This window comes from Danio rerio, chromosome 4 (assembly GCF_052040795.2).
Source record: "Danio rerio strain M-AB ecotype USA chromosome 4, GRCz13ab, whole genome shotgun sequence".
Taxonomy (NCBI): Eukaryota; Metazoa; Chordata; class Actinopteri; order Cypriniformes; family Danionidae; genus Danio; species Danio rerio.
In genome coordinates, this window is record NC_141024.2 from 19,910,372 (window position 1) to 19,931,324 (window position 20,953).

Here is a 20,953-nt window from a genome sequence, read left to right on the forward strand (position 1 = left end):
TATATTCATGAACACACATGATTGTAGAGCACGTAGTTTAGTTGACTGTTTATTATTCCTAGTCATTTCTCCCTTAGGCAAATTGGAAGTTCTAAAACAATCACAAAAAGAGAGCACACTTCTGCATTAGAATAAGGTCAGTACATTAAACAAAGTTCTTTTTTCAAAATCAAATAAAAAGTGCTTCAGGGGTAGTTAATGTGTCGGTGCTCTTTGGATAAGCGATTCAAAAAGATATTTAAATTTTTCACTTACTTTTTGAGTGCCTCAGACTTATGATTTCAAAGTACTTTCTTTGTTTTCAGTTAGAGAGCAAAAAGGAGTTTGAAAATGCTGAACGACAGTATACATTAAAAATTTTAACATTCCAACACCCCCTGTGCTGCAGAAGGCAGTGTTGCAAACATGTCACACTGCTCACATGTATACATTAACACAACCAGCTCTGCTATTTAACCCTCCAGTGCATTCATGTTGCTCATTTGTTGTTGTTGTTTTGAATGTTATTCTCCTGTCTGCCCTCCGTGGAATGGAACACACCCACTGATTGCGTGATCACCAAGAACAAATAATAGCTCAAAGCAGGATTTAGGAGCCAAAACAAAGTGCCAAAAAGTTTCAAACCTGTCTGTTTCGAGTCAAAACGAACTTTGTTTTTGCTGGATTTGATTCTAATTACTTCATTTCGGTTTGTTAATTGATTTGATTCAATGTATTTCAGTGCCTTTAGCACTACCATGTGACAAAATTTGACTATCAGCTTCTTCTAAGGCAAAAGGCAAGAAACATTAGTTGGACACAGCCGCCTGCAGAGCTCTGAGAGTAAAAGATGAAGTAAAATGCATTTGCGCTGGATAAAAGGCCAGTTATTCTTTATTGCTGGCTATGAGCCATCTGACCTCCTGTTAAAGGAAGCCAGAGGAAGTAATCTTGTCTTTATACTTTCAAAGTAATCCACAGGGCAAGGTCCTGAGAAAACCCCACAAATCAGTGGCTTCTTTTTCCGCCTTGTTGCTTCATCCTGCTGTAAATGAGATGTTCCTCAGAGGGACTCGTGCTCCATTTCATATGCAGATATTATTCTTACCGCCAACTCATGTCTTTCTCCAGATGTCTCTGGGAAGGAAAGGTGACAGACGTTTGCGCAGTTACTCATCCCTAAATAGGCCCGAGAGGACTCGAGTCTGAATGAAAGATGACCCGGGTGGGAGGATTTCTTAAAGTCTCCCATTTAAGATCAGAGAGAAACACAGAGGTCTGCGAGATCGGGTATGCTGTGGATACGGCTTCCATTAAAGTGGCAAATGGGGCTTTGGGTGAATGTTATGAGTTTGGATATTTCATTGATTGGTAGGGCACAAGGTCACTCGAGTTGATATTAAAAACGTGCGCAAAAATTCAAAACTAAAAACGAAATGAACGGAGTAAATTGCTGAATGTTTTGACTAGAAACCTAATTTGGTTGGGTTTTTAACCACACTGTTGGATAGATGTATCATGCTGAGCTAATCTAACCAAGCTAGCTGAATTGCTCATTTAACCCAGCAGGATGGGTTACTCAATTAAACCTGATGGTATTTCATATTGACTACGGTGCTGGTTTAATTTACTGCATCTAATGATTGTTTTCATAAGCATGTATATTGTGATTATTAGGAGAATGCAAGTGAACTATTGTAGAATAACCTACAGTATTCATATCTATATATTAAATTACTTAGGATCTATATAATAACGAAAGACAGAAAACAATTTGATATATATATATATATATATATATATATATATATATATATATATATATATATATATATATATATATATATATATATATATATATATATATATATATATTGTGATTTATTTTTTTTTTCAAACACATTACAATTTGTGGAACTTTAATTAATTTGTGCTAAACTATCATAAAAAAAAAAAAAATATATATATATATATATATATATATATATATATATATATATATATATATATATATTTATGATAGTTTAGCACAAATTAATTAAAGTTCCACAAATTGTAATGTGTTTGAAAAAAAAAAATTAGAAGATGAAATCTATTTTAATTTAGTGTCATTAATTTTAAATTTAAATGAAAACAAAATACACAACTAAAAAATAAAAACTATTTAATATGTTAACAGATAAGAGTCTCTAAACAACACCAAAATAACACTGAAGCGAACACTTGCTTCACAGATATAAGAAGTATATTCACATAAAGCTTAAGATCTATTTGTAAATGAACCAATTACACTTGAAAATAAAAAATGTTTTGGTTTTGTGATGTGTATGAACGTGAGGTACATCCGTCCTGTAAAACGCATATCACATGACCGCAATTACCAAAACTCCCACAATTATTAAACAAAAAGTCGCTTTCATTTCTGGAGGAGATTCGCCACTATGACCAAGTTGGGAATTACTTCATAAGACCAGCGTGATCAAACATTTATCATCCAGAGGATAATAATGTGTAACACGTCCATAAATGAGGTTGGTGTTGTGATCTCGTTCCTTTCGAGTGCGCATGCGCATTAGCTTGGGCAACCTGAAAATATGCAGATTTTGTTTGATTTACACGTTTAGAAATGAAACTGAAGAGACAGTTGTTGTTTAAGTTTATTGATGATTTCAAATATGTAATGTAATCGTAAGCTTGGCAAACAGTTTTAAAGAATTTGATGCTTCCCCATTCAGACAGAACAGCCGAGCATACTGCCCGAGAGGCGTTTCAAAGATGGCCGGCGATGGAAATGACCTGCCTAATGCCTCATTCACATGGGGCGTCAGCTTCAACGCTTCCCATTCACTCTGAATGGGTGACGTCAGGCGTTGCCAAACTGCATTGTGGATCCGTCAGCACCGCTACAGAGGCGTTGCTGAGAAGTTGGGACTAGCTCAACTTTTCAAGCGCCGACGGAAGCGTCAGCTAATCAGATTGCTGTATGCAAATACACCAGCTCAGATAGTGGCCTATTGCTGACTAATTTTATTGGCTGATGCTGCTTTGACGATCGCGTTAGCCCCAACTCCAGACACGCCCTCTGTCAAGCGTTCACGCTGAAGCCCTGTGTGAATGGGGCGTTAAAGTGACTTTGATTAAACATAACCTGCCCTGTCACTGAGCAGCTAAGGTTCTCCACTTTCATGTTCTTAGTTATCCAATGTCACATTACATGCTTTCTGCAACACTCCCAGCTTAGTCAGTCAAAACCCAACATAAATTCTAACAAATTGATGCTAAGAAAGTAACAAAGAAGACATCAATTGTGTAGCTACCTCATATACATGTGTTTGATACCCATCATACAAGTGACAAATGCACATAGTACCACAAAGATGGTACAGAATTCCCCAATTATAACAAAGCTGCGCTCACAAAACTCACTCACCACAATAGGAGCAGATTCAAAAACCCATCAGTCTTTTTTCAAATCAAAAACCCCAAGGCCTTCATTAATACAGCAGCCATTTTGAATAATAAATACCTCCCACTCTCCCAAACTAGCATCTGTTACATTGCGGCATTATTGCGTCTTGTGGTCCACAGAAGTCACAATCCTTCAAGCGGCACAGCAGAGACACAACTGGCGTGGAGTTTAGCCAGAAGCCTGAGGTGCCACTCCTGCCCCAGTTTCCCAGCCTTGGGATTGGGTAGGGGAATAGATCAGATTAGTTAATTAGACAGATTTGAGCTTGTTAATTCTTGTCCCAGAGTCTTCAGACATGTTCCTCATCCATCTGGTAAATGACCCAAGAGAAGATGTGGTTTAATCGTCTCCCTCTTTCTGTACATCTTAATTAACTGCAGCTCCCTCCTCTTTAGCTGTGGCCTCAAGCATATTCAGGTTTCGTGGGACTTTTTTAGGCTTGTGTGACAAACATTCTGGTTTGACTCATAGGTTAATATACCTGTTCAGATTAAGCAACTGCCATTTGAGAGAGATAACTTGAATTGAATACATTTGATAGATGACCTGTCTTGTTTTTTATTTGAAAAATGAAGCCAAATTTTCTCAGGTATGGATGCTTTCATCTGTAATTTGGAGCCAGAATCTGTGCAGTAGTGGCTGTGAGGTGAACTTCAGAAATCAAGATCCCTTCAAAACTCTTGCACACCCAATCACAAGTACACAATCATGAGGCCAGGCCCCATTTCTTTAGCCAAGTCATGTATATTCTATAGGAAGATTTGTTTTAAGTGTCAATTACTTACTTTTTTCGTCCCATTTGTTTAAATTATTGCAGGGTTTATGACCTATACTGCAGCCAGCCACCAGGGGGCAAGCAACTAGTTTTGGCTTCACTTTTCTGGAAGCGTGAGGAAAACATGGTATATACAGTTGAAGTAGATCAAGATGTTTTAGCTAAGATGTCCTAAAACTATTTTAAAAAACACCCATTTCTGTCTTAGCAATTTTGAAAATCTTTTTTGATCCACTTCAAATGTTGACTGCTAAGTTGTAAACCTTTAAAACGAATCACAACCTTTTATTAAAGTTGTCCTAAAACTATTAAACAACGCCCATGCTTGTCCTATGACATTTTTTTAAAACTGTTTGATCCACTTCAAAATGTTGACTACTATATTTGTAGCAAATATACACAATTTATAATTATTGTGTACAACAGTAATGTAGCTACAATTAGCTACAAGTGCTCCTGAATATTTTTTTTAGCAAAACTACCAAACTGTGTTAGATTTAAGTAATAGTACACAAACAAGAGTGGCTGAGAGCTGAAGGGCATTCATTATGCCATTTGTAAAAACAGCACAATTGAGAGTGTTTATGTTTATAAGTTCAATAAACATTCTTAATCAACCTTACAGCCATGAAATTGCCAGTTTGAGAATGTTGCCCATTTAATTAAATGATTAGGTATGAAATTATACATAATGTTAAAATGTTTGTACACTTTTTAATTGAATTGACATACTTACATTTGTTTTGTATGCAGAAATCAAGTCAGAAACCAACTTGTGATAGTTTTAATGAGTTTTATCAAAATATATAATGGATATAGAAAACTTAACAATATAAACATTTATATTTTTAGATGGAAATGTTAAACACAACTCAAAAATGTGAAATAATTTGTGTATTTTACAAAACTTGCATTTCTAATAAGTTACTAAATAAGAGCATTTGGGATGCAAATTAGTTCTGTTTATGTTTGCTTACCACATAATTGTTTTGTTCAACAATTTGCATTGACTACTTACTATATATATATATATATATATATATATATATATATATATATATATATATATATATATATATATATATATATATATATATATATATATATATATATATATATATTTATTTATTGTCTGTTTATTGTCCTGTCTCTCCAATTCGGTTGCCTCGTAGAAGCTGTAATGAAAACAAATTCCTCATATGTTTGACAAAGCAATAAAGCTCTTTTTGATTCTGATTATGAATATTACCATTTTCTATATTTAAAAATGTCTGAGAAAGTCTTTTGGTAGGAAAATACTTTTTTTCAAGAACTTCTAAATAAATATAGCAAACATTTGACTGCCAGTATACTTTATACATTATATATGCCAGTTTTTTTTGTTTTTTTTTTGACTATAAGTATGTCTGATTGTATCATGTGCATCTTGCAGCAAGCTGTATACTACGAGTGTCCTCATTCGGCCACACAATGCAATGCCAACACACACCAAACCCTCGTCCGTAACCGGGCTAATGACTTCTGATGCCAAGCCTGCACACTGGCAGGGTCATTTTACACAGAGACAAGAGGCAGGGGCAAGGAAACGTTTACTTATTTAAATGGAAAGGTCATTAGTGCAGAGACACAGAGGGCCTTTGACAAATGAAGTCAAAGCCACTTAGCGTCCGTTCCTCGAGTGAACGACTGTATAATACATAAAACCTCTGGGCCGCCACTTCCCTCCAATATGCTTTCTACAGATAAAAACGAACCGCTCCCTCATGTTTCATTTTTCATTATATTGCCATTTTACACTAAACAGCGTAAAAGATTTAATTTTGCGAAAGGTAATGTGTTTTCTCTTCGCTGTTTGAGCAATTAGATTGGTAAGCTGTCATTAGCGCATTGCTCTGTATAGCACACACTGAATTAACTGCAGACACACAATTAGCTATCTAAATGAGGACATACCTATTTGCTTCTGTTGTTTTAGACATATGGCTCATTTTATATACAGTATATGACTTTAATCTAATCTCGACTATACACCCACATGCTGCTTTTTTAAAATCAGTGTTCTTGGTAACAAAGTCACATTAGTTGTGGATGCAAGTACCATCAAAACTTTGAAAGACTCTCAGCATATGCTTTATTCATGTCTGTAAATTAATCATAATACATCGTTTTTTTTATAGTGTCTATGTATATGCATTTTATAAGACTGGCACGTATTAATAATATAATATGTTCATTTATTTTTTATTTTTTTTCCGCTTAGTCCCTCTATTAATCAGGGGTCGCCACAGTGGAATAAACCGCCAACTTATCCAACATATGTTTTACGCAGTGGATACCTTTCCAGCTGCAACCCAACACTGAGAAGCAAATATGATATATTTTAGAATTTATATATTATTATTCACACACACACACACACACACACACACACACACACACACACACACACACACACACACACACACACACACACACACACACACACACACACACACACACACACACACACACACACACACACACACACACACACACACACACACACACACACACACACACACACACACACACACACACACACACACACACACACACACACACACACACACACACACACACACACACTTATTTACAACTTAAATATTAAATAACATACACAAACATATATATGACACGGTGGCACAGTTTGAATTGGGTATGCTAAAATTTACCGTAGTGTATGAGTGTGTGTGTGTTTCCCAGTGATGAGTTGCGGCTGGAAAGGCACCCACTGTGTAAAACATATGCTTGATGAGTTGCCGTTTCATTCTGCTGTGGTGACCCCAGATTATATATCTGATATATCGGCTCCAACTTTTACTTTAAAATCCAATTTCAGTTAACTTTAATAATGCTACTACTTAGATGACTATGGTTAAATATCAAAGACATTACAGCTGTGCTTTAACTATTTTTAATAATATATTATTGATGGATCACACTCTTCATGCCAGATAAATAAGTATCTGGTAGTCCCCGTACACCACATCCTACAAGCCAACAGAGCCACTCAATATCCAAACCTTAAATCCAGTATTCAACTGAATAACTATCTAATATTAATATAGGATTTTACTGAGAAAACTAGAGAGCAGCAGAAGCAGAAAACGAAGTAATGATGATAAAGAAAGAGCAGAGATTTTTGAATAATCTTCGTCTGGCCACAATAAATCCAACAAGTGTTATTATACCATAAGCAACAGCAATGGAAAATTACCACTTCATGACATATACAGATCTTCAAGTGGAAGCATTCTCTTATCTCTTACTCGTGAAAACATTTGTCGCTTGAATTCACACATTCTTAGGATTAAAACAATATGGAAAAATGAAATAATAATAATAAAGTGATAATTATAGGAAAATAGTAATAATACAATATAAAACATAATAAAATGACAAATATTAATCAATAATAATAATCAAATCTTTACAGTAACTCATAAATCAATAAATCAAAAATAAAACACAAATAAATGGTTGGTTTCTTGAAGCCAAATCCATCTTTTAGAAATCCATCACCACTTACACTGGCCTCCACAATGCCAAATTAATTTTTTAAAAGTAAACATCAAACGCTTTGCTTTTGTAAATAGCCTTTAAATAACAGGATGAATTACATAATCAAAACAGGCAAAGCATCAAATAAACATTATTGCAGAAAACATTCAGATGTAACTACTTTATAATAATTAAGATTAAATGCAAATTACACATTTTTACCCACTCCAACACCACATTATATATGTATAATGTATGTGTGTATAATGTATGTTCTTTGACAGATGTCCAAACTCGTTCCTGTAGGGCCAGTGTCCTGCTGAGATTAGATCCAACTTGCTTCAACACACCTGCCAGAAAGGTTCTAGTATATCTAGTAAAAGCTTGATTAGCTGGTTCAGGTTGGAGCTAAACTTTCCAGTACACCGGCCCTCCAGTACAGAGTTTGGACACCCCTGTTCTATGGTTTATTAACAACACAGCACATCCCAAGTACCTTATTGCTTAAAGAAAACTGTTATCAAACAAACTGAATAATAACAAGTTAACTAAGTGCAGCCAAATTATATGTATACATGTTACTGTTTTGTATACAATAATCAAATGCCATCAAAAATCCATTTTCTCTCCAGTGTAAAAAAAAAAAAATACATAGAGATATTTGAACACTTTGCTAAATTTCAAACTGAACTTAATACTAATTATCATCAAGACACAGCTCATAAAACAGATTTTATCAGGACATCTGGTCACTTTATATGCAATCACTGCATACACAGACAAGTACAGTAGGGATTTTCCAGCATCTCTATCTCTCTCTCTCTCTCTCTCTCTCTCTCTCTCGCTCTCTCTCTCTCTCTCTATCTGTTTTGCAGATGCTTGCACAGTGTTTCCTTAGGCAATGATACTACAGCTGTCATATAGGACATTTCCACCCGCTACATGCCAGCCACACACACACACACACACACACACACACACTGTACGAGCACATGGTGGTCACACGCATGTTGCCCCACAGGAAACACGTGTCAAGGGTTTGTTTTACATGAGGTTTACTGGGGTGTGTGTGTTTGGGGATGCCCATCTATCTGCTTTGAGCGAAAATAGGATATTTTTTTATGAAGGAGAAGGAAGTTCCTTCTTTTTTTTTTGTCAGAGAACCTAGACAAGAATGTCTCCTCCTGTCACACTCCAAATCCCACAGCAAGGATGAGCAGAAATAACATACTTTTGCTCGAGTCTGAACAGTAACATATTCAAATGTATTCGAACCCTCTATATGGCAGAAAATCATTTCTTTTCGCAACAAAAATGTTCCTGCATTTTCATTTTTGACTAATGGCTGGTAGTCAGAAAACATATGAAGCATTCACAGCTGGTTTGACACCTTTATAAAGTATTTCATTGTTAGACAGAATGTTCCATGGCAGGAAAATGAGGTGTAACATTGTATGCGTGATTTTAGTTATCTGCTTAAAATTCTTGCTAAATAATTCCTTATATTTATTCAAAGAATTGAATGTGGACACAGAAATTTGACAGAAATGGGTCATTTAAATAAAAGTATAGGAAAGAGATTGAAGAAGAGAAATAAAGCCATTTTACTTCAATGATAATGAAATCAATATAGATGGTGCAAGTCCCTAGCTGCGCCCCAATTTCCATACTATCCATCCTAAATAATATTGGAAAATAGAATTAGTATGCCCCAAACCACACTGTAAAAAAAAAACTGTTATTTTATGCTTTAAAAAGTCAAGGTAAAAGTAAAATAAAAGTAAAAGTAAAATAACAACTGTTAAATTACAGAAATTTCCTTGAATTTCCAGTAAATTTCTGTAATTTAATGTCTGTTATTTTACAGTAAATTTGTGTCATTTGATTAGAACTATGTACAAAATCGGGTACAAAAAAAAAACGTAAACTACAAACATGGTGGACACGCAAGATCAACCGTCAAGTAGAGAGGCTTCAGTAAAGTTGTTTGAATGACTGTTAATCAATATCTAGACAACAAAAACATATTTATACCACGTTTTCAGTGTTATATTTCATCTGCAACAACAATGTGAACTTATATCAAGATATGTTTGGACATAAACTTGAAGAGATTTCTTTGCATGAAAGACTTGCGAATGGCAGATAACTCGCTGCTGCTTCTCCAATAAGATAGGTAATTAAATATGACAGAAATGTGGATGATGTGTCGAGATGAGCGACTGGGGACATAACCAAGCAGATAACGATCTGTTAATGAGAAAGTAGCATGTCCTAAAGCTTGTATACTCTTCTGTTACACTTAAAAGTATATACTTCTCCTTCAGAAAAAAAGTGCATACTTTTAAGGTGCAGTATAAGTATGTAAATTGTCTTAATGAGTGATTCACTGAATCATTCATTCAAGTGATTCACCCAAAATGTCTATTACATACTATTGTATCTTGAATTATAGCCACATTCTAAACCCATTTACTAGGCTTTATCGCACTCTAAATCCTCTAATACATACATTTATTTTTTGCAAAGTGAGTAACAATGTCAATTTGCACATCATTAATACAACAGCTACAAAATATTATAGGCATTAATATATTGCAAACTCCTACTAAAAATGTATCAGTGGCTGGAGTGTCCTAATGGAAGAGGGGTTGAGGTCATAACTTAAGAGCCATAGGCTATTACTGCACATGTTACCAACCCCATTTATTCCAATACATGCTCCCATATCTATCTGCCTTTCAGGGAGATGATTAGAAATCACTTACAGAGCCATGCCTCGGGCCATTTGATGACCACTGATTAAATCTCCACAGTCCTGAGCCTCGGTCATGACCTTTGCTCTGCCGGCTCTTGATTATAGAAAAATCAACTAGCTAAAACATAGTGAGGTGGTGCGATGTAGAAAAAAAAAGGTATTAAAAACAATCTCTTCTGATCCCCAATTTACTCTCATTTGAAAAGAGTACAAAGGAAGTGGCATCAACCATTAACAAATGATAGGAAAAGAGCTTTTGATGGCTCACATATATCGGATTAAGGTGTGCTTACCTGTTATTGCCAGAAATGGGTCGTTGAAATGACCTTCACAAGAAAGAGAAACGAGGAGGAGAAAGAAAGCCATTTCACTTTAATGCTGAGAACAGCTGAGTTCATCTCTTACGCAGTGAAAAAGGAAACTGATGGCCCTTTAATGCGATCCTTTTCTTCTGCTATTGAATCATTTCTAATCATTCCTCCATATTATTAAATTAGAATGGTCTTAATCTGTGGAACAGGACTGGTTGTATTTTGGATTAGAGGTAATCTAATTTAGTCACTCTAAAAGAGCTGTTATTCTTTCTCCCTGGAGAATGATAAACTTTCCAGACATTAAAACAAGCAGTCATTTCAGACAGCGCACAAAAGCATCTGGCAGACAGGAATGCTATCATCAGCGAGAAAACAAACATATCATTATTGTAAGTCAGGCCAGTGGTAGACTGAATATTTGCAATTTTATAACCCTAACCTGGAAATTACAGTATACAGCCACAGTATAATGTCACTCTAGAAACGTACTTTCTATGGAATCAATGGTATATGATGCAACACATGCAGCACTCAGTCACTAGCTTGTAGGATTCAACACATTGCAATATAGTTTCAAGTTTTTTCCCCAATTTTGGCATCGCCACATGTGGGCTAACAAGCAAGATAATATCAGTTATCAAAAACCCACCTGAATTTGCAAGAACAATGTCCCATACATGACACAAAACCAGGTTTACAGGACACCATTGTACACATTTTGGATACTGGCAAATCGTAAATTTGTCAAAATAATTCAGAAAACATTGCACAAACATAACAAGACTATACAGGGTTTTCACTTACATCTAGATTTTTTCAGTTATCTGTATGCACGGCCTAAAAATCTACAGATTTTTAGCCCATGGAGTCCATTTATTTAGTCGTGTGTACATTTATATTTATTTAGTTTTAAAATTAATTTCAGTAATATTATTGCCTTATATATAAGTGTTCTTTTGATGTATTTACATTACAGCTTGTAAAGTAATATTTTTTGTCTTTTAGTAGATATATTATATGAGAAACTTGCTTTCCTTACCAAATAAGTGGATCTAATTGGACTTGCATTGTAAACATTAAATAACATTTTACTATTTTATATATATATATATATATATATATATATATATATATATATATATATATATATATATATATATATATATATATATATATATAAAGTTTTTAGCTATGATACACCCAAAATTATTCCACATGAATCCACAGATTTTTTACAAAATTATGTGCAGAAATAGCAAAACATGTCAGCAGATTTTGTCTGGCTCTAGTTATGCTGTATGTAAACAACAGCATATATTGTAAGTTAATGCACTACTGAATGTATTGGTTTTCTCATATATGCTGTTAAACCAAAAAAAAAGTGAAACAATAAACACGTGAAAGCTTCAAAATCATAACTGCTGTGAAAAGAACATTTATTTAAAAGAAGTGTGTAAACCCACTGCCTTAAAATATTAAGTAAACAAAATAAGTGCACAATTCTAAAAAAAATTTAAATAAAAAAGTGAGCTGTCAATTAAAAAATAAATAAATAAATAAATAAATAAATAAATAAATAATAATAATAATAATAATAATAATAATAATAATAATAATAATAATATATATATATATATATATATATATATATATATATATATATATATATATATATATATATATATATATATATATATATATATATATATATATATATATATATATATATCTGTTATATTACTTTTTTTTCCCGGCAGCTGGGCTGTCAAAAAAAAAAAAAAAAAAAAAAAGAAAAGAAAAATAATGGCTGTTAAATTACAGACATTTACCATTAAATAACAGCCACTAAATTACAGAAATTTCCTTCCATTTAAATTTGTTATTTCATGGTAAATGTCTGTAATTTAATGGCCATTATTTTACATTTTTGTCTGGCACCCCAGCTCCTGAAAAAAAAAAAAAAAAAAAAAACTTAAAATAACAGATTTTTTTTTATAGTGCAAGGTACAATGGGTTTGCTCACATTTTAAAGTAACTAATCGCTTTTTAGAGTGTAGAGGACTTAATAAGCAGAAAACTTCATTTAATAGGCTGCAAAAGATATGTATGAGTAGTTTTAATCCTTTAAGATGCAATCTATGAAAACTTGTTTAAGATGTATTTTTGATAACCTAGAGACAAAAGGTCATCCATTTGGTCATGATGCTCATTAAATATATTTGCGTTTCACCACTTGACCAGAAATAAGAATAAACAGGAATATTGTCTATAAATGCTTGTTCAGTTGGGCCAGTCAAAAACACTTACTGTTCCTCAGGTCTTTTTACCCTATTTTGCATGATTTGTTATAGCTTTTGCCAGTCTATAACACGTTTGTTTTTTCCAGTCTGAACAATTAGTGCAACCCAAAACATGACAATAAATAATCATGTTCTGCTGGATCATATTTAGTACATTGTTGTCGTGTAAACCTGCCCAAAAGACCAACTTACACTACACCAGCAGAAGCCAACCAACATCAGATTACAGCATGTCACTTCTCAGAGTTTCCATAAATGCCATTTTAGCAATTTGTAAAACAAGCTCCAACTGACCACAACACACTATTTGACAAAACCGTCCAACAAAAAAGTACAACATAAACTGGCTTTAAGGTTGTAAGGCATGAATATGTACACATTCAATGACTGCACAGCTTTCAGGTGACAAAACAGCACTAGCATAAAGCTAGTCAAAAGCTCCCAACTTCAGGGATCAACAGTAAACCACAGTTTCCTATAATAACTTAGCACTGGGAATGATAAACGTGAGCACTGCTGGCTCTTTCAATAAAAGAATCCATCATCTACTCACCCATTATGTCGTCCCAGATGCTCGTGACTTCCTTTCTTCGAAGGCTGCTGGAGAACCTCCTGAATCGGGCAGTGGATCAAGATGTTTCAACAGTCTCTTCCATTACCCGGGCCCATTGTGAATGGCTGTGATGTAGTTCTCCTGCTTAGCATTTCGGATGCCGTCATCATTATGTGGGACCTGTAACCCAGCTTGGGCACTCATTTATAATGTCTCAAATCCCTACAGCCATATTCCATTCAGCAATCAAGCTAAATGACACCTGCTATTGTATGGAATCAATGGTATACTGTATGATGCAACACATGCAGTACTCAGTCACTAGCTTGTAGATTTCAACACATTGCAATATGGTTTCCAGTTATTTTCCCAATTTTGGCATTGCCACATGTAAGCTAACAAGCTAGATAACATCAGTAATCAAAAACCCACCTGAATTTGCAAGAACAATGTACCATACATTACACAAAACCAGGAGCAGTTTACAAGACAACAATGAACACATATTGGTTACTGGCACTGAAAATGCAAACTTGCTTGTTTCAAATTGAAAATTTGCACAAATTATAAGGTTTCTTCAGTTATCTGTATGGACGGCCATAATGACGATATATATATATATATAGTCAATCAAAAGTTACAAGTTACAATGGGTATACTTTATCAAAGTAAAGTAACTAATCACCCACATGGAAAAAAACCTATGAGTATATATGCACATATATATAAAAGCTATATGCAGTATATATATATGCACATATTTGATATATACTGTATATATCATGTATTTATATACAGGCCATTTAGGTCTCCTGTATTGCTTCTTTATATCCACATATAAGCCCTGTGTACATACAAGATATGTCTCCTATATAGCTCATATCTCACTTTGGCAACTGTCATACATGATGCCAAGCACATATTTTCTATTATCAAGGTAATAACTAAAAAAAAAAAAAATAAAAAAAAAAAGCAAAAAAAGTATGTATGTGCGAACACTTGAAATTGGTATCACATGTAATTGGAATGTTATAGAATTTAACTATGGCAAATAAGTGAGAGGAGATGGAAAGCTATGATGTCGACACATTTTCCTGAAACATTTACAAGGTCAATTCGCTCTTGTATGAATATAGTGGAATAGAGAGAAATGTTTAGCAGAATGTTTTTTTTTTTCGTTCAGTTTTTTTTGTCTTATTTACTGGTTCTTGTACTATTTTTTTTTTCTTGTATTTGATTGTTCTTAAGTAAACAAAAAAATAAATAAATTCTACATCAGTTTTATTTATGTTGTCTAGCAGCTATGGATTTTAATAATTTTACTAATAAATAGGTAAACATATAGGTGAACTTGTGCAAACATGCACAGACATCTGCATATATGTACATAGGTACATGCATGCACGTATATATGTACACATGTGTGCATATATGTACATATTATATAGGTAAATGGCCATTTTTATATATGTCACATATATTAAAAACCTATATCACAACCTATATGTTTATACAGTATAGGTTATTTCTGTGTGGGCATTTTTTAGTGTAGAGAAGGGCTTAGTAAGCAGTAAACTAAATTTAATAGGTGGTAAAAGTGTCTATAATCAGTATTAACCATTTAAATTGCACTCTATGAAAAAATAGGCTCAATTTGTGTGTTTTATTTTTTTATTTTTATTGGATTTATTTTGATAACCTATATACAGGACACCCCTTTTGGTTATGATGCCCATTAAAGATATTCCCCTTATATTTCACCTACAGCATACTTGACAAGAAATAAGAACAAACTAGAATAGTGTCTAAATACTTGTTCAGTTTTCCCAATCAATTATTTGTTTTTTTTTTTCTAGTCCGACCAATTAGTGCATCCTAAAACATGATAATAAATGATCATGTTCTGCAGCAATAATCCCCATAATATGCCAGCTCTATTCAGTTCAGTGGCTTTGTTTATGTTCTGCTCTCCAATATGGCCAATTGATGGTGTGTCATGAAAACACTCTATAGGGCTGTATAGAATTGCTTTAGCTGATGTGTGTGAACATGGATCATATTTAGTACATTGTTGTCATGTAAACCTGCCCAAAAGACCAATTCACACTGCACCAACAGAAGCCAACCAACATCAGATTACAGCGTCACTTCTCAGAGCTTCCATAACTGCCATTTTAGCGATTGGTAAAACAAGCTCCAACTGACCACAACACACTATTTGACAAAACCGTCCAACAAAAAAAGTACAGTACAAACTGGATTTAAGGTTGTAAGGCATGTGCATGTACAAATTCAAAGACTGCACAGCTTTCAGGTGACAAAACAGCACTAGCATAAAGCTAGTCAAAAGCTCTCTGACATTTACAGGCCCTCAACAATAAGCCCCCAACTTCAGGGATCAACAGTAAACCACAGTTTCCTATAATAACTTAGCACTGGGAATGATAAACGTGAGCACTGCTGGCTCTTTCAATAAAGAATCCATCATCTACTCACCCATTATGTCGTCCCAGATGCTCATGACTTCCTTTCTTCGAAGGCTGCTGGAGAACCTCCTGAATCGGGCAGTGGATCAAGATGTTTCAACAGTCTCTTCCATTAGCCGGGCCCATTGTGAATGGCTGTGATGTAGTTCTTCTGCTTAGCATTTCGGATGCTGTCATCATTATGTGGGACCTGTAACCCAGCTTGGTGACTCATTTATAATGTCTCAAATCCCAACAGCCATATTCCATCCGGCGATCAAGTTAAACGACACCTGTTATTGACCGCCAGCCCACAAGCACGAAAAGAAAGGGGCATCCTGTGAACAGATGGGGTTTGAATAGATTGGTGTCCGATCAGCTTTAAACATTACATCAAATTACACTACATTACTATCCCGTGCTCCCAGATGTGATTATCATACAAATGGACGATTGTTCATAATACGCTCATGACCAGGGAGGAAAGGGATTCCATTTCCGTGCGCAGTCAGAGCCAGAAAGCATTTCAGCACAGTAAGAGATGTGACACGTACTGTATATGGCTCTCGGTGGTGAAGAAAAGCTGCTCGGATGTTGCTCTTGGAATGATGAGGGTCTTTTTTGGATGTAGGAGGGTGCTGTGAAAAAAAAAATCCCAAGTTGACAGGTCTGGGGAGATAAGAGCAGTCACCAAGCGACAGTTCGGATGTCAAATGCAGCTATGCATGACCCAACATGCTGCATCAGTCTCCACCAAATAACCTCGCTTATCTTCTGTTGCTGCCATCAAAAGAATAAAGAGGAACCCCTTGTTTTCCCCCCCTCCTTCTTCTTTCTTTACCATTCTCTCCAAAGAAAGTAGCACCTCTCAGATTGAGCGTAGATTTCAAACTCCTCCTCTGAAAGCCGGTGTGCCTGCAAACTTAGCTCTGAACACCTGACCAGCTAATCAAGGCCGTCAGGTCTCTCAGTAATTACATGCAGGTGTGCTGGAAGCAGATATTGACACTGCTGCATTAGACACAAAAGACTCCCTAACTTTGTCATTCAAAGCTCTGCTTTTTCAAGCTAAACACACCATTTCACTTAATTATTTTCTCCAATCTTATACACTAAACTTTTTTTTAGTCAATGGAGGGATTCAAACCCACGACTCCTGATAGCCAACTGCTGGATTTTACCACTCAGCCAGAGGAGTTCAGCTGTGAAACTAGCTGTTTATATTTGACCTGAAGGCAATGGGGTGATGTGATTCTTTGTGTGCTGTGAACTTGTTTTAAAAGATGGGATTTGAACCCTTGATTTAAAATCATTAATATGCTTTATTTGTGTGTACCAGCAATTTGAACTATCAGAGAAGCACGAGTCTAAAGTTAGTTATTGTGGTCGCTCATAACAAATGATTACAACTAACACTTTAAAAGGTGTAGAGAAGGTTATTATAAAGAAATTGGAAGCAACAAATGCTAGGCTAAAGCTGTAGTTAGTCTTTTTAATGAACAAAACTAAACAGAAATTGTTCCTCCTGCATTTTTATAAAAGCAAAAATTGAAACCCTGATTTTGAAAGTGCTGTTTTAACACTTTAAACTATTGGGAGCAGTTTTTTTTTTAATCTTTGAAAAAGTGGGACTTGAACCCTTTATTTCAGAACAGCCAAACAACGTTTTAGCACACTGAGCTATCAGAGAACCTTTGACATTAAATTGTTTGTTAATATATTACTTAAACTAGACCATAATGAACATATGATTAGAATATAAACATTGAATAAAGTGAGAATTTAACCTGTGAATTCAAAAAGTGTCAAAGTATGTTGATGATTTAATGATTTGTTAATGATTTGATTTAATGATTTGTTAATGATTTGAGATTTGAGAACATTCAGCTAATGAAATCTTGAAATCTGTCAAATCTTGAAACTTGAACTTGGGATTTTAACAGTTGACTTAAGAATTACCTGTGCAACACTGGAATAAATATATATGTAAATTTTTTTTTTTTTGATTAAAGCTGGTTTTGACTAACACTGGTTTATTGCCAAAAATGACATCAGAAGAGCTAGATTTGAACTCATGGTTTTAAAAGTACCAAACTGTGTTTTAGTGTTTTGAGTAAATAGAAAATATTTAAATTCCTAAACTTTTGATCTGTTTCAGAATTTAGAATATAATTTTTGGCATACATTTTATTTCCGTAAAATGACCACAACCAAAATGTAATCATTTTTGAAACAATGGACATATATTTCGGAAACACTTTATTTTGATAGTCCCTATTGCACATTTTGTTGACTAAAAGTTGCAACTACATGCCAATTACTTCTCAATTGAGTATTAGTAGACTGTCTGCTTTATACCTGCTGATACTGCTCCTTCAACAGACATTTAACTGACTATAAAAACTTTGCAAGTACAAGTACAACTTACACTAACCCTAACCCCAATCTAAGTCTCTCTACTTATAATCTACTAAGAATTAGTTGGCATGTAGATGCAATGTAACTTAAATTCAACAAACGGACTATCAAAATAAAGTGATACCATTTCTAACCTCTATGTTTTGGTGCTTTCAGCTTTCAATGAACTGCTGATGAGAATTTTATAACAACTTCTGCCACTTGGAGCTTTTTCCTAACATTAAGTGAATGGTTTTATATAACTTTAATATAAAGCATGACATTCTAAAACACAAATTCAGTATGATTTAGACCCATGAATCATGTGCAATACATCAGAAATCAATTCATTTTATCCTTCAAAACTTGGGTAACTTGAAACTGTCACAACCTTGAACTGTATTTGTTGTTTTGGCTCATCTACCCCTCCAAGTGGCACCACACTGAGTAACATGACATGACATCTGCTAATTGGCCCCCGTTCACAAGAAACTTCCATTCATGGACAGTGTATTTCCTATGAGCTTTCATCGTAAACCTCACAGAGGCCAGCAGAACCAATCCAAAACCAGAGCAGCCTGAATCTGAATGCTCTTTCCTGATTAGAGCTCTCAAACCAATACTTATGTATAACAGAGAGCTTCTTCAAACTGCACAAACTGCTTGGGACGCAAAGGATTCGTATCTCTAAAGAGCTCGAGTCCTCATTGATGTGAAGGACCCTTGAAGTAGACCACTACCATATGTTCAGGAAATCACACCAATTCCATGTCCCTCAGCTACTTTTATTGATTTTGTTTTGGTTAAACCAGTCGTGCTTAGCCTAATATGCTTTTGACTTTAAGACTTTGAACGCAGATTATTAACAGTTGCTGCTTCTGCAAAATGGATTTGTCACCTTGATGTTAAAGAGTAAAATTTTAGGTCATTTGACTTACTTAATGTCAAGATGACTTTTTAAAATGGCGTCAAAAATCACTTCAAAACATGTTTACAAGACTGTCCTGTGTTTGATTTTTAATATGCGTTTTGCTATCAATGTAAGATGTCAATTTGATGTGTTTTTGACATCAAGGTAGTTCAGAAAAATCCAGTGGAAATTTGTAACTTGTAATCTTGTAACTTGTACTTTGTTTAAAATAAACCTAATTGCTCAGTGCCAATAGCCTAGTGGTTAAGTGCATAGACATATACCACCATGGTGCTCATGGCAACCTAAGTTCGATTCCCAGCCTGAGGTCCTTTTCTAACCCTTTCCCTCGCTCTGCTCCCAATACTTTTCTGTTTGTAACCTCCACTGTCCTCCAAATAATTATTAGAAAACTGACAGTAAAGAAGGAAAAATGAATTAAAAGAACTGAAGGTTGGACAGAAAAAACATTTGTCACAGTTGTCCTGGTGTAGTCATGGTGATGAGAAGAAATCTCTTTGCTTCAAACTGAGACAGCAGCCTCTTGTAGATGACATTTTCATAGAGAAACCTTAAGCAATGGCCTTTACCCTTTAGTGGAACAGGGCACACAATAGAATCACAGGCTACATTGACCTACCCTGACATCCTGTATCAGATTGGTCTCCGACTAGCGTATTAAGGTGGATGTTTCCAATATTTGGCAGGTCAAATATGGCTGCTAACATTTTGTTGTCACAATGCGACACAGAACAACCTCTTTGGCAAATAAATCTCTCTGTACCTACAGGTGCGCCACAGGAAAAGATGGTGAGGAGGATAAATACACGGATAGGTTTCATGTACACAAGTCTACAGGGAAACTCATTCACACATTAACAGGGTATCCTGGGGGAAGTGAAAAACTACTGTGAAGGCACCCACCCTGAACACACGCGGGAACACATCGCCATCTGCAATGAAGACAAACTGCTCGTCTTGATAAACAGCCCTGCGGCCGTTCTTAGTCATGAAGAAGCTGCATGAAATAAATAGACTCTTGCAGAAATTGCAAACACCTGTGTATTTACCTTCATTTGTGAATCAGCTACTTTGAATCACTTACAAATGCACATCAGGTACATGTTTAATGCATATTTAACAGGCTGCGTTTCATTCACAAGTCACTGCTTCTGATGGGGATCTCTAAATCTGCTATGCATCGCTGTATGCATCCGTGGACTGTTTCCTGAAAGAGACATGTACATTTATTATTTATCCTGTTCAACTTCATTTTAAAGGCAAGTCAAGTAGGGTTGCGTGACATGGGAATGGAAAAAAAAAAGTAATTGATTTTTTTTTTCTTCCAAGGAATCAACTTGATTTTGAACTTGGGTTAATATAATAATTGGAATAATGTTATATTAAGGAGAATTATTTAAGGAAAATATTTTATTTATGTCTTTGTGTATATATTTTTTTAATGACCAAGCCTTTATTTTGGCAAAAAAGAG

The 20,953-nt window shown here is 34.8% G+C and overlaps 1 long non-coding RNA gene across 3 annotated transcripts in view; it reads right to left on the bottom strand.

The window, feature by feature from the left end:
* Positions 1-17,361, bottom strand: part of LOC147844702 (uncharacterized) — a 102,271-nt gene extending 84,910 nt beyond the window's left edge. Inside the window, exons 1-3 of one of the 3 annotated variants that reach the window (XR_015483109.1) lie at positions 16,708-17,361; positions 16,185-16,491; positions 13,689-13,829 (exon numbers count right to left, since the gene is read on the bottom strand). This is a non-coding gene — a long non-coding RNA (uncharacterized LOC147844702). The remainder of the gene's footprint in view (positions 1-13,688; positions 13,830-16,184; positions 16,492-16,707) is intronic. The other 2 variants (XR_015483111.1, XR_015483110.1) reach the window with 2 other exon arrangements.
* Between the last annotated feature and the right edge of the window lie 3,592 nt (positions 17,362-20,953).